Source organism: Somniosus microcephalus, chromosome 18 (assembly GCF_052327205.1).
Source record: "Somniosus microcephalus isolate GS21.2 chromosome 18, FLI_Smic_1.0, whole genome shotgun sequence".
Classification (NCBI taxonomy): domain Eukaryota; kingdom Metazoa; phylum Chordata; class Chondrichthyes; order Squaliformes; family Somniosidae; genus Somniosus; species Somniosus microcephalus.
Genome location: NC_141004.1, coordinates 31,260,062 through 31,272,641, shown reverse-complemented (window position 1 = coordinate 31,272,641; position 12,580 = coordinate 31,260,062). Strand labels below are relative to the sequence as shown.

At 46.7% G+C, this 12,580-nt stretch overlaps 1 long non-coding RNA gene across 1 annotated transcript in view; it reads right to left on the bottom strand.

Moving 5' to 3' along the window:
* The window catches only part of LOC147105190 (uncharacterized), a 51,144-nt gene that overhangs the window by 36,478 nt on the left and 2,086 nt on the right, over positions 1–12,580 (bottom strand). Inside the window, exon 2 of the long non-coding RNA XR_015081762.1 lies at positions 1,612–1,674. This is a non-coding gene — a long non-coding RNA (uncharacterized LOC147105190). The remainder of the gene's footprint in view (positions 1–1,611; positions 1,675–12,580) is intronic.

Genomic DNA, 12,580 nt, shown 5'->3' with positions numbered 1-12,580 from the left:
AAGAAATGCAATGGTTGGTGCATAGTAATCAAATTAATGTTGTCTGTCTACAAATCATGTAATTATTTCCTTAAATTGGTCTTCACCAGTTTAATTCGGTGACGGCCAAAGCTTTACTGATAATTTAACTGGCTCTGTGCACCAGGCTGGATGTCAAGTCAATTTGAGTATCATCCCACTTTCCTCACTATCTAAGTGACAGTGACAATCCAGGTATAATTAACCTGGCATCATATTTGTGTAGGCAGACAGTATCTAATGGGTGAGAGTCACTTTGGTTGCTGCACTTTACTACGTCTACAAGCAAATTTAACATTCATTTTCTTTCTGGCATATTTACTTACGACAAACATTAGAATACTGATATACTGTAAATGCCATTATCTGAAATAACATTACTTATCTTTTGGTAAAGATGCAAACAAATGGAGATCCAACTATTGCTGTCATCACAGTCAAAGCAAAGCGTACCACAGGTATCAAAGATGAACAGCTTAATATATTAGAAAAATATATTAAGTAGTGTATGCCAATCAGATTAACATCAATTAGTTACTTTTTTTCAGTTCAAAAGGAGGAATACAGTTTAAATTTACTTATTGGAATGGACCACATAGATAAACAAAGGAATACAGTGCTACTGTATGTACTTAACTGTCTGTGATCAGAACATTTGCCTTGCCAGCAGTGGCCCGCAGGTCCGTGCTGGGGAAATGGGGGGTGGTTGGGGGAGGACTGTGGGAAGGGGGCCAATCGCAGTCAGCAGCAGCCAGCAGGAGTGCTGCAGAGCCGGGAGGAGCACCCCTGCTCTTCTTGGCTCCACACGATTTGTAAAAAAATTGAAACTTACCTGTTTGCTGTTGGCCTCTTGCTAGGCCGCATCCATGTCTGCAAAACCTGAACAGAGCAAGCCTGATGTCTGCTCTGCTCAAGGCAGCCCAAATTCCCTGAGGGGGCCTAAAGCAAGCTCTAGGCCCCTCATTAGCATATGCAAGGGACAGCCACCTGAAAATCATCCATGGCCAATATGTAAGTGGACGGTTTAGAATCATAGAATAGAATCATGGAATGGTTACAGCACAGAAGGAGGCCATTCGGCCCGTCGAGCCTGTGCCGGCTCTCTGCAAGAGCACTTCAGCTAGCCCCACTCCCCCGCTCCTTTCCGCGTAGCCCTGCAAATTTTTTTCCTTCAGGTACTTATCCAATTCCCTTTTGAAAGTAGTGATTGAATCTGCCTCCACCCACCCTGTCAGGCAGTGAATTCCAGATCCTAACCACTCGCTGCGTAAAAAAGTTTCCCCTCATTTTGCCTTTGGTTCTTCTGCCAATTACCTTAAATCTGTGTCCTCTGGTTCTCGACCCTTCCGCCAATGGGAACAGCTTCTCTCTATCTACTCTGTCTAGACCCCTCATGCAGGCGTCCTTGGGGTGCAGAGCGTAGCCCTGCGACATTGGACAATTTTGCGCCTGTTTTCTGGATGGATACAATGGTTAATTTCTGCCCAGTTCTACGTTGATCAAGCCAAAGTAGTGTGCTGCTAGATTCTTGCTGTGTTTTTATGCTTATTTAGTTACAGCCTAAATGTAATGGTCTGGCAGTGTGGTACTTACTGCTTTCTGCTGTGGTCAGGAGAGTGTGGTCGGCAACCCGGGTGGTCTCTGGTGCGTTATACCCTAATAATATGAGGGTAATTGTTAGTCCAGTGGAATGCTATCCTGCTTACGGCAAACAAGCAGATAAGTTTCAGTTCATAGAGGACTCGGTTTGTTTATGAAAGCTGCCTCTTTTCTGTGAACATTTGGTTAAAGGTGCTGGGGAAGCAGCCAATATGTAAAATAAACCTTCATTGCAATTTAAGCATGAATGTTGAACATAGGAGAATACAGCAGGTGCTCTTCAACAGAGAAGTGAGCAACAATTAAAAGTAATCTCATAACATTTCCAAATTCAATCATTAATGAGTTGCAGTAAACGAGATTTCCCCAGTTGTTCATTAATGCAATTCCCTGTGTGTTAATTAGTGGCCTAATCTCCACGTTTCCCCTCAGTTGTTAATTAGGTCTAAGGGAAAATTAGCAACGGATTATCATGGGAACAGGAACTGGCCAACTTGAGTCTCTTAAGAAACATCAGTTCAATATAAACAGCTGAGGCGACCATTATAAATATTTTAGAGGAAGCATCAATATTAAAGAAATGCTGTTTTAAGGCTGCTTTCATTGGCATGTGAAGTCTTCCTGGACATTATCTCTGTTTTTCTGAAAGATTGTGAGATACAAACGATGCCATTTGGGAACTTTGTGATCTGTAAATTTGATTTTCTTCAAGCCAGCTTTGTGTAAATAAAAAGTTGGAAGCTCACGTTAGAAAAGGGTTGAGCAGCTCTGTGGGTGGCAGTAGAAATGTTGCACTGTGTCCAGAACTATCATTTACCATAAAGCATGTGTTACACGCCGATACTGTTTTTTTTGTCTTAGCGTGATTGTGTGCTATTGAAAACTAATGAGAGGTAGGAATGCAGGCATGCTCTTCTTTGGCTGCATGGGGGGGGGGGGGTAGGGGGAAGATGGTGAAGGGTACACTCCCTGTGCCCGACTGCATTGGCCCAAGGCACCCCTGATATTGGGCCTCGGACCTCATTTCAATGAAGCCAACGTGGCACGCACGAACAGCTAGCCGGCGAAGCGCAATCCAGTATCAGGCCGTTGCGAGCACTGAGGTAAGTGAGGGCTGGGGTTCGTAATAGGAGGCCGGGGGGGGTGGTGGTGGTGGTGGTGGGGTAGGTGACTGGAGGCTGGGTGGGAGGAAACTGGAGGCTGCAAGGGGACGGGGAGGGTGGTGGGGGGAGGAGGGAACGAACTGGAGGTAGGGTCGGGTGGAGCGGCAGCGATCAGGGGTGAGGAAGCGCAGCCCGTGCACTCCTGCTCCTCTCGACCCAAAATTCAGGTAAGTAAATTTCAAAAATTTACCTTTTTGTGGCAGATGATCACAAGGTCTGCTTTTACCAGTGCCGGCTGCCTCAGTGCAAACCAATCTTGCAATGGGGACCTCAAACAGGCGTGTTATGCTCCTTATTTACATATGGAAAGGAGTTGATGCCTGTTTCAGGTGTGGGCCTGGACACCTATTTGTTTTCCTTCACCAATATGGTGGGCGGCGCACTTTCCCGCCATATTGGGGCCTTAGTAGGCCGGTTACTAGCCGAAGAATACGAAAAATAAGGTCTATTTTAAGAAAACTTATCTGATTCTTCAAAACTGAAATAAGTTCAGTCTCAGAGTTAATTGAAAGTTTGATTATTTGGGATTTTAAGTGTTGTTTCTTGTAACCAAACAAAGTTGAAACTAGAAGGCAATTGTTCTTAGGCAGTTAATTGATTGAATCAACACGCTTTTTTTCCTTGTCCATGCCTGTTTTTCCTGAAAGCACTGGCTTGTACATGGGTACTGTTTCACTGGTGTCGGCTGCTGGCCAGAACTTGTCCTAGAGATCATCCCTCCTGTATAAACTTAAACAGGATGTTGCCAGATCTATTGGACCATCACAGCCAAGCAATTATGTCCTCATCCAATATCAAAGATCTTGAATACTTCAGTCTTGGCTTAGTGATAGCACTATCGCCTCTAAATCAGCAGGTTGTAGATTCAAACCCCACTTCAGAGACTTGAGCACATAATCTAATGTTGAATGAATCTATGGAGGTGCATCTGAAATATAACAGTGTTTGAATCTCTTTAAACAATGTGGCCTAGAAATCCAGTCGCGTTTGCGCCCACTTATTGGCTATAAAGTGGTTTGCGCCGGAAGTTTTTTAGCGCCCGAAATTCAGTTGGTCCCTAACATCGGCGTTAGCCGGTAGCGCTGCGCCGGCACCGATGACGTCATCAGTGTGCGCAGCGCCCCGGTTCCAATGGTAATCCGTCCCGATGGCCAAATTCAGTTGCGGCCGCCTCGCCCGTCGCGGCCGCAAACAGCGTTTGCAAAACAGTGCCTTGCAGCTCGGAGAGGCCGGCGCATAAAGGTGGAGGGGCGGCCGGCCGCTTTCCCGGCGGCCGCCTGGCCGCACCTCCCTCCCCGGACTCCTGCACCACCCCCCCGCGGCATTGGTGTGTGACTCCCGCGAGCCCGGCACTTCTCCGTGGTGCCGGGCTCATTTGCCGGGGGAATCCAGCGGCGATCTCACGGCCGCAGGCAGCTCCTCCTTAAGAGAAGGAGGAGGTCTGCAGTACCCCAGCCTGCCGCACCGCATCGGGTGCCGCAGCGGCAGCTGGACGCCTGAAACTGACATTCTTCGCCCCAAACGAGGCGGCCAAACCCTGCAATAGCGCCCGCCTCCGTCTTGGGGCGGCGCAACTGGATTTCAGGCGGGCGCTACGGGAATCCGGGCGAGCGCAAAATTTCGGGCACTAAAGACCTGGCGCGGCGATACCGAATTTCTAGGCCTGTGCCTGTTCTCACATACTTCCAAGCACTTGTTTCTTATTAATATGAGGTGATCATTACAAGGCTATAGCCATTATTAAAAAGAGCAAAATAGCATCAAAGTCATATAAAAGAATTGCTCCAGGGGTGAGAGGTTACAATTATGTGGATAGGCTGGAGAAGCTGGGGTTGTTCTACTTAGAGCAGAGAAGGCTAAGACGAGATTTGATAGCGGTGTTTAAAATCATGAATGGCTTAGATAGAGTAAAGAGAAACTGTTTCCAATGGCTGAAGGGTCGATAATTGGAAGGCACAGATTTAAGGTGATTGCCAAAAGAACCAGAGGCGACACGAGGAAAAAAAAATTTACGCAACGAGTGGTTGGGATTTGGAACACACTGCTTGATAGGGTGGTGGATACAGATTCAATAGTAGCCTTCAAAAGGGAATTGGATAAACACTTGAAGGAGAAAACATTTCAGGGATATGGGAAAAGAGCGTGGGAGTGGGACTAACTGGATTGCTCTTTGAAGGAGCTGGCGCACAATTGATGGGCCGAATAGCCTCCTTCTGTGCTGTACTATTCTAGGATTCTAAAATAGCATATACCCAAACTTCTGAAAGTCATCTAAACATAATCAGTAAACAAAACGTTTTTCCTTGCATAATATTTATTACAGTGATGAGGGTACGCTCCATTTTAAGAAGAACAAAACACAATTGGAAAGGCCTATTCCTTGTAGAGGATCATCCTGTGTTATACATTTACTCACTATTGACAGTGTGAGGGCACCTACAGAGCAAGGTACATATGCAATACTTTAAAGCATTTCTTTGTGAACTGTGCTCTCATGAGTTTTAAATATACTGGAATTGTACAGAGCCCCATTCTAAGCCAGACACAGCATCTGTGCAGCATATCAGGATAGCTTCATTAGATGCATATTGATGCACTGGCAATGGAATCACTCGCAGAGGAGGAGGATACATACTTATACTGTGCCAACTATAAAACGATGAAGCAAAATACATTCCCTCCATGCCATTATTAGAATCAGACCACAGATGTTTAAGGAGTTCAAGTTCCAGAGCTGGCTGGCCAGCAACCAACTGCTTGCAGTTGCAGGGAATTTTTAATCATTTTTCAACTATACTAATGGTGGTAGATCTCACACTCAGCCAGTATTCTAGTAGAATAGGGAGGGGGTAAAATTGAGACATAACAATGAGACCATTCTCTTGCACAACTGATGTTAGCTATTCACCAAGTGATATCAGCAGCAGCGGAGGCGGCGGCAGTGCGGACCTATGAGGGACGAGGCGACCGGGGCGGGATAAAAGCGCCAGAGTCCAGGTGAGGCCCCACAGCAGCAGCAGAGGCAGCGGCAGTGCGGACCTGTGAGGGACGAGGCGACCGAGGCGGGATAAAAGCGCCAGAGTCCAGGTGAGGCCCCACAGCAGAAGCAGAGGCAGCGGCAGTGCGGACCTGCGAGGGACGAGGCGACCGAGGCGGGATAAAAGCGCCAGAGTCCAGGTGAGGCCCCACAGCAGCAGTGGATGCGGTGGCAGTGCGGACCTGCGAGGGATGAGGCGACCGAGGTGGGATAAAAGTGCCAGAGTCCAGCTGAGGCCCCACAGCAGCAGCGGAGGCAGCGGCAGTGCAGACCTGCGAGGGACGAGGCGACCGAGGCGGGATAAAAGCGACAGAGTCCAAGTGAGGCCCCACAGCAGCAGCGGAGGCGGCGGCAGTGCGGACCTGTGAGGGACGAGGCGACCGAGGCGGGATAAAAGCTCCAGAGTCCAGGTGAGGCCCCACAGCAGCAGCGGAGGCAGCGGCAGTGCGGACCTGCGAGGGACGAGGCGACCAAGGCGGGATAAAAGCGCCAGAGTCCAGGTGAGGCATTCCAGTCTCCAGTCTCTGAGCTCAGAGGGAGGGAGAGAAGTAAAAAGTAATTGAAGTGTGATGTCACCAGAAAGCAGGTAGGTGATTGGTTGGTGAATATTTCTCCCTTTTTAAACTTTAACTCTGTGGTTTATAGTTACTAAGGTCTCTCTGGTGTAACGGGGACTGTTGGTAAACCATTTCACTGCAGTGTAATTGGTGGGATTGATGGATTTAATTTAATTTCAATTAATTAAAGGGTAAGTCATGGCAGGACAGCCCGGCCACGTGGTATGCTCCTCCTGCACTATGTGGGAACTCAGGGACACTTCCTGTGTCCCTGACAACTACATGTGCAGGAAGTGTATCCAGCTGCAGCTACTGACAGACAGCATTGCGGCGCTGGAGCTGCGATTGGATGCATACTGGAGCGTTCACGATGCTGAGGATGTCATGAATAGCATGTTTAGCGAGTTGGACACACCGCAGGTAGAGGTTGGACAGGCAGGAAGGGAACAGGTGACCAACAGGCAGAGTACTAGGCGCAGGCAGGTAGTGCAGGGGTCCCCAGTGGGCATCCCCCTCTCAAACAGATACACCACTTTGAGTACTGTTGGGGGGGATGGCTTATCAGAGGAAGGCAGCAGCAGCCAACTTCCTGGCACCAGGGGTGGCTCTGCTGCACAGGACGGGAGGAAAAAGAGGGGTAGAGCTATAGTAATAGGGGATTCTATTGTAAGGGGAATAGATAGGCGTTTCTGCGGCCGCAAACGAGACTCCAGGATGGTGTGTTGCCTCCCTGGTGCAAGGGTCAAGGATGTCTCAGAGCAGCTGCAGAACATTTTGGAAGGGGAGGGTGAACAGCCAGTTGTCATGGTGCATATAGGTACCAACGATATAGGTAAAAACCGGGATGAGGTCCTAAAAGCTGAATATAGGGAGTTAGGAGGTAAATTAAAAAATAGGACATCAAAGGTAGTAATCTCAGGATTGCAACCAGTGCCACGTGCTAGTCAGAGTAGAAATAGAAGGATATTTCAGATGAATACGTGGCTAGAGGAATGGTGCCAGGGGGAGGGATTCAAGTTCCTGGGACATTGGAACCGATTCTGGGGGAGGTGGGACCAGTTCAAACCAGACGGTTTGCACCTGGGCAGGGCTGGAACCGATGTCCTAGGGGGTGTGTTTGCTAGTGCTCTGGGGGAGGGTTTAAACTAAGATGGCAGGGGGTTGGGAACCTGAGCAGAGGGACAGGGGAAAGGGAAACAAGGATAAAAGCAAAAGAAAGGAAGGAGAAAAACAAAAGTGGCAGTCAGAGAAATCAACAGTTTAAATCAAACATGGCCACAGTAAATAATAATTCTAATAGGTCTAAGGGCGTTAAAAAAATAAGCCTGAAGGCTTTGTGTCTTAATGCGAGGAGCATTCGTAATAAGGTGGATGAATTGGCTGCGCAAATAGAGGTAAACGAATATGATTTGGTTGGGATTACAGAAACGTGGCTCAAGGATGGCCAAGGCTGGGAACTCAACATCCAGGGGTATTTGATATTCAGGAAAGATAGGCAAAAAGGAAAGGGAGGTGGGGTAGCATTACTGGTTAAAGAAGGGATTAACACAATTGTAAGGAAGGATATTAGCTCTGATGATGTGGAATCTGTATGGGTAGAATTGAGAAATACCAAGGGGCAGAAAACGTTAGTGGGAGTGGTATATAGACCTCCAAATAGTAAGGCGGAGGTTGGGGATGGCATTAAAAGGGAAATTAAAGAAGCATGCAATAAGGGCACAGCAGTCAGCATGGGTGACTTTAATCTACATATAGATTGGGCAAACCAAATTAGTAACAATACTGTGGAGGAGGAATTCCTGGAGTGTTTACGGGATGGTTTCCTGGACCAATATGTCGAGGAACCAACCAGAGATCAGGCCATCTTAGACTGGGTATTATGTAACGAGAAAGGATTAATTAGCAATCTTGTTGTACAAGGCCCCTTGGGTAGAAGCGATCACAATATGATCGAATTCTTCATTAAGATGGAGAATGAAGTAGTTGACTCAGAGACTAGGGTCCTAAATTTAAATAAAGGAAACTACGATGGTCTGAGGCGCAAGTTGGGTAGGATTGATTGGGGAATGTCTCTCAAAGGGTTGACAGTGGATAAGCAATGGCAAACAGTCAAAGACTGCATGGATGAACTACAGAAAATGTTCATCCCAGTTTCGCACAAAAATAATACAAAAACGGTGACTGAACCGTGGCTAACAAGGGAAATTAGGGATAGCATAAGATCCAAGGAGAGGACATAGAAATTGGCCAGAAAAAGCAATCATCCTGAGGATTGGGAGCAATTTAGGATTCAACAAAGGAGGACTAAGGGATTAATTAAGAAGGGGAAAATAGAATATGAGAGTAAGCTTGCAAGGAACATAAAAACTGACTGTAAAAGCTTTTATAGATATGTGAAGAGAAAAAGATTGGTGAAGTCAAGCGTAGGTCCCTTGCAGTCAGAATCAGGGGAATTTATAATGGGGAACAAAGAAATGGCAGACCAACTAAATACATATTTTGGTTCTGTCTTCACAAAGGAGGACACAAATAACCTCCCAGAGATGCCGGGGAACATAAGGTCTGATGAAAGGGAGGAACTGAAAGAAATCAGTATTTGTCGGGAAATGGTGTTAGGGAAATTGATGGGATTGAAGGCGGATAAATCCCCAGGGCCTGATAATCGACATCCTAGTGTACTTAAGGAAGTGGCCCTAGAAATAGTAGATGCATTGCTCATCATCTTCCAACATTCGATGGAATCTGGAACAGTATCCATGGATTGGCGGGTAGCTAATGTTACCCCACTATTCAAAAAAGGTGGTAGAGAGAAAACGGGGAATTACAGACCGTTAAGCCTGACATCGGTAGTGGGGGAAATGCTAGAGTCCATTATAAAAGATGTAATAGCAGAGCACTTGAAAAACAGTGACAGGATCGGACAAAGTCAACATGGATTCACAAAAGGTAAATCGTGCTTGACTAATCTACTGGAATTTTTTGAGGATGTAACTGGTAAAATAGATAAGAGAGAACCAGTGTATCTGGACTTTCAGAAGGCCTTCAATAAGGTCCCGCATAAGAGATTAGCATGTAAAGTTAAGGTACATGGGATTGGGGGCAAGGTATTGACTTGGATAGAGAACTGGTTGGCAGACAGAAAGCAAAGAGTTGGAATAAATGGGTCCTTTTCCGAGTGGCAATCAGTGACTAGTGGGGTACCGCAGGGATCGGTCCTTGGACCCCACTATTCACAATATATTTTAATGATCTAGACAAGGGAACTAGATGTAATATCTCCAAATTTGCAGACAACACAAAGGTGGGTGGGCATGTGTGCTGTGAGGAGGATGTCGAGAAACTCCAGGATGATTTGGACATGTTGGGTGATTGGGCAGAAACATGGCAGATGCAATATAACGTGGATAAATGTGAGGTTGTCCACTTTGGTGTCAAAAACAGGAAGGCAGATTATGATCTAAATGGCAATAGATTAGGAGAAGGGGAAGTGCAACGAGACCTGGGTGTCCTTGTGCACCAGTCGCTGAAGGTAAGCATGCAGGTGCAGCAGGCGGTTAAGAAGGCAAATGGTATGTTGGCCTTCGTAGCGAGAGGGTTTGAGTACAGGAACAAGGATGTCTTGCTACAGTTGTACAGGGCCTTGGTGAGACCACATCTTGAGTATTGTGTGCAGTTTTGATCGCCTTATCTGAGGGAGGATGTTCTTGCCATGGAAGGAGTTCAGCGAAGATTCACCAGGCTGATACCTGGAATGGCAGGAATGAAGTATGAGGAGAGATTGTGTCGATTGGGCTTGTACTCGCTGGAGTTTAGAAGAATGAGAGGTGATCTCATTGAAACTTATAAAATTCTGACAGGACTGGACAGACTAGATGCAGGAAGGATGTTCCCGATGGTTGGGGAGTCCAGAACCAGGGGACACAGTCTAAGGACAAAGGGTAGGCCATTTAGGACAGAAATGATGAGGAATTTCTTCACCCAGAGAGTGGTGAACCTGTGGAACTCTCTACCACAGAAGGCGGTGGAGGCCAGTTCATTAAATATATTCAAGAAGGAGTTGGATATATTTCTTAAGGCTAAAGGGATCAAGGGGTATGGGGAGAAAGCAGGGACAGCGTACTGAATTTGGATGATCAGCCATGATTGCATTGAATGGCGGAGCAGGCTCAAGGGGCCGAATGGCCTACTCCTGCTCCTATCTTCTATGTTTCTATGTTTCTATTTGTAGCATTTAACTCCAGACTAAGCACTGTGCCATAGTAGCAATTAGAGGGTAACTGCATTCATCTGAAATGCTGCATGACCCAAAACATTATAAAGGGAGGTGTCGACATATTTATGATGTATCTTTACCATGACCCTGAAAATTCATACCAATAATGAGTGACTATGCCAGTAGTGGTGGATATCTTGGCTGTCCGGCAGTTGGGGGAGGCTGGTAACATTGACTCCAGATGTAACAGTGCTGAGACAGGAAGAGAAGCCTCTCCTGGAGATGGTCTAGCTATGACTGTATAAGTAAGAGTGGTACCAAACAAGGGCAGGAATGAAAGGTCATTGACCTGAAATGTTGGCCGCGATTTTGTCAATGGATGCGGCTTGGGAGCGGGTCAGGTGGTTTCCGGGTTCCAGTCCTGGCCCCAACTGCATCTGGCCCACAAACGTGATTTTACATTGATTGACCTTGTTAAGCCTGCCCTGCAGGCTTGCCGGCCAATTAAGAGGAAGTCGGTCAGATGACATCATTTGATGATGCGTCAATCGCCGGTTTTCTTAAAGAGAACATGCACAATTTTTTTTGACAGCTGATTTTACAGTGTTTGACAGCATTATGTTGCTGCAAACACTGACAATCATTGTACAAAGGTGAGCACTTGCACCCAGGCTCTCCAATGACTCCCTCCATAGGCTAAAACATATGGCTGCTGCAGATGAGGTTACAGAAGCGATCTGTCACTGGTGAGAGAGGTTCTCCAAATGAGGTGGCACTAGACATTGATTTCAAAACTTGTTACCTAAAGAAAAGTGTAAATGCATTAAAAATGAATTTCCCAACATTTTCTTACCTCTGAAACTCACCAGTGCACCATTGGATCCTTCACACCACTTCTGCAGCTGTCATCAATGCAGAAACATTACAGCAGACTCACAACACACCACACTTACCTGGCATGGTGTCTGGACATCAGGAAACCCGAGGCAGAAGTGGCAAAATTAAAAAATAGCCTCTCAACTACCTGTTAACAGGCAGTTAATTTGCTTCAATCCTCTTCCCGTCGCTAGGTGTCGGGTCCATGCGCAAATCGGGGACCCGACACTTGGGAAAATTGTTTGGAGGCGGGTTGATGGCGGTATCGGACCCCGCCGTCAATCGAAACGATTTTTACCCTTTGACTCGCCTCCAAACCTGCCCTCTCAGTGCCGATAAAATCGCGGCCGTTAACTCTGTTTCTCTCTCCACAGATGCAGCCTGACCTGCTGAGTGTTTCCAGCATTTTTTGTTTTTGTATACGGGCAGTCACATCCTTAATATACTACGAATGTCACAAATCAAACATGTAATTACATTCTTTTATGCAAATTATATTTTTTTTACATTAATGTAATAGCAATAAGCTACCTTTTATTTAAAATTGTAATTCTACTGAAAGAACTCTCTATGCTACACATAATATAAGTCACAGCTTGACTTATTATATAAATGTTAGTTCTCACAAAGGGTTATTTTATGAATTCTCATTCCTGGTGCAGAGCTTCACTCAAAGGCAGCACAGAATGACCCCTGTATCAATGCAATAGAAACTATAGCATTAGTCAATCATTCTACTACATCTTTATCCCCCGACAAGTGGTGATAGCAGTTTCAGTCTCTGAATATTGGGGTTGACATCCAGCAGGATATTCGCGTCCTATTGGGAGTGGAGTGGTGACCCCCATCGATTCCAATTGGTCCTCCTGCTCGGGGATTGTGAGTCCGACTAATGGCCTGTCTATATAGCTGGAGTGCCCGGCGGTGCCGAGGCTTTTTCGAGGGCATGTTGTTGTTGGAAGAGAGAGAGAGAGCGACTGGGGGGAAGAGAGAGAGTGACTGGGGGGAAGAGAGAGAGGGACTGGGGGGGAAGAGAGAGAGGGACTGGGGGGGAAGGGAGAGAGGGACTGGGGGAGAAGGGAGAGAGGGACTGGGGGGGAAGGGAGAGAGGGACTGG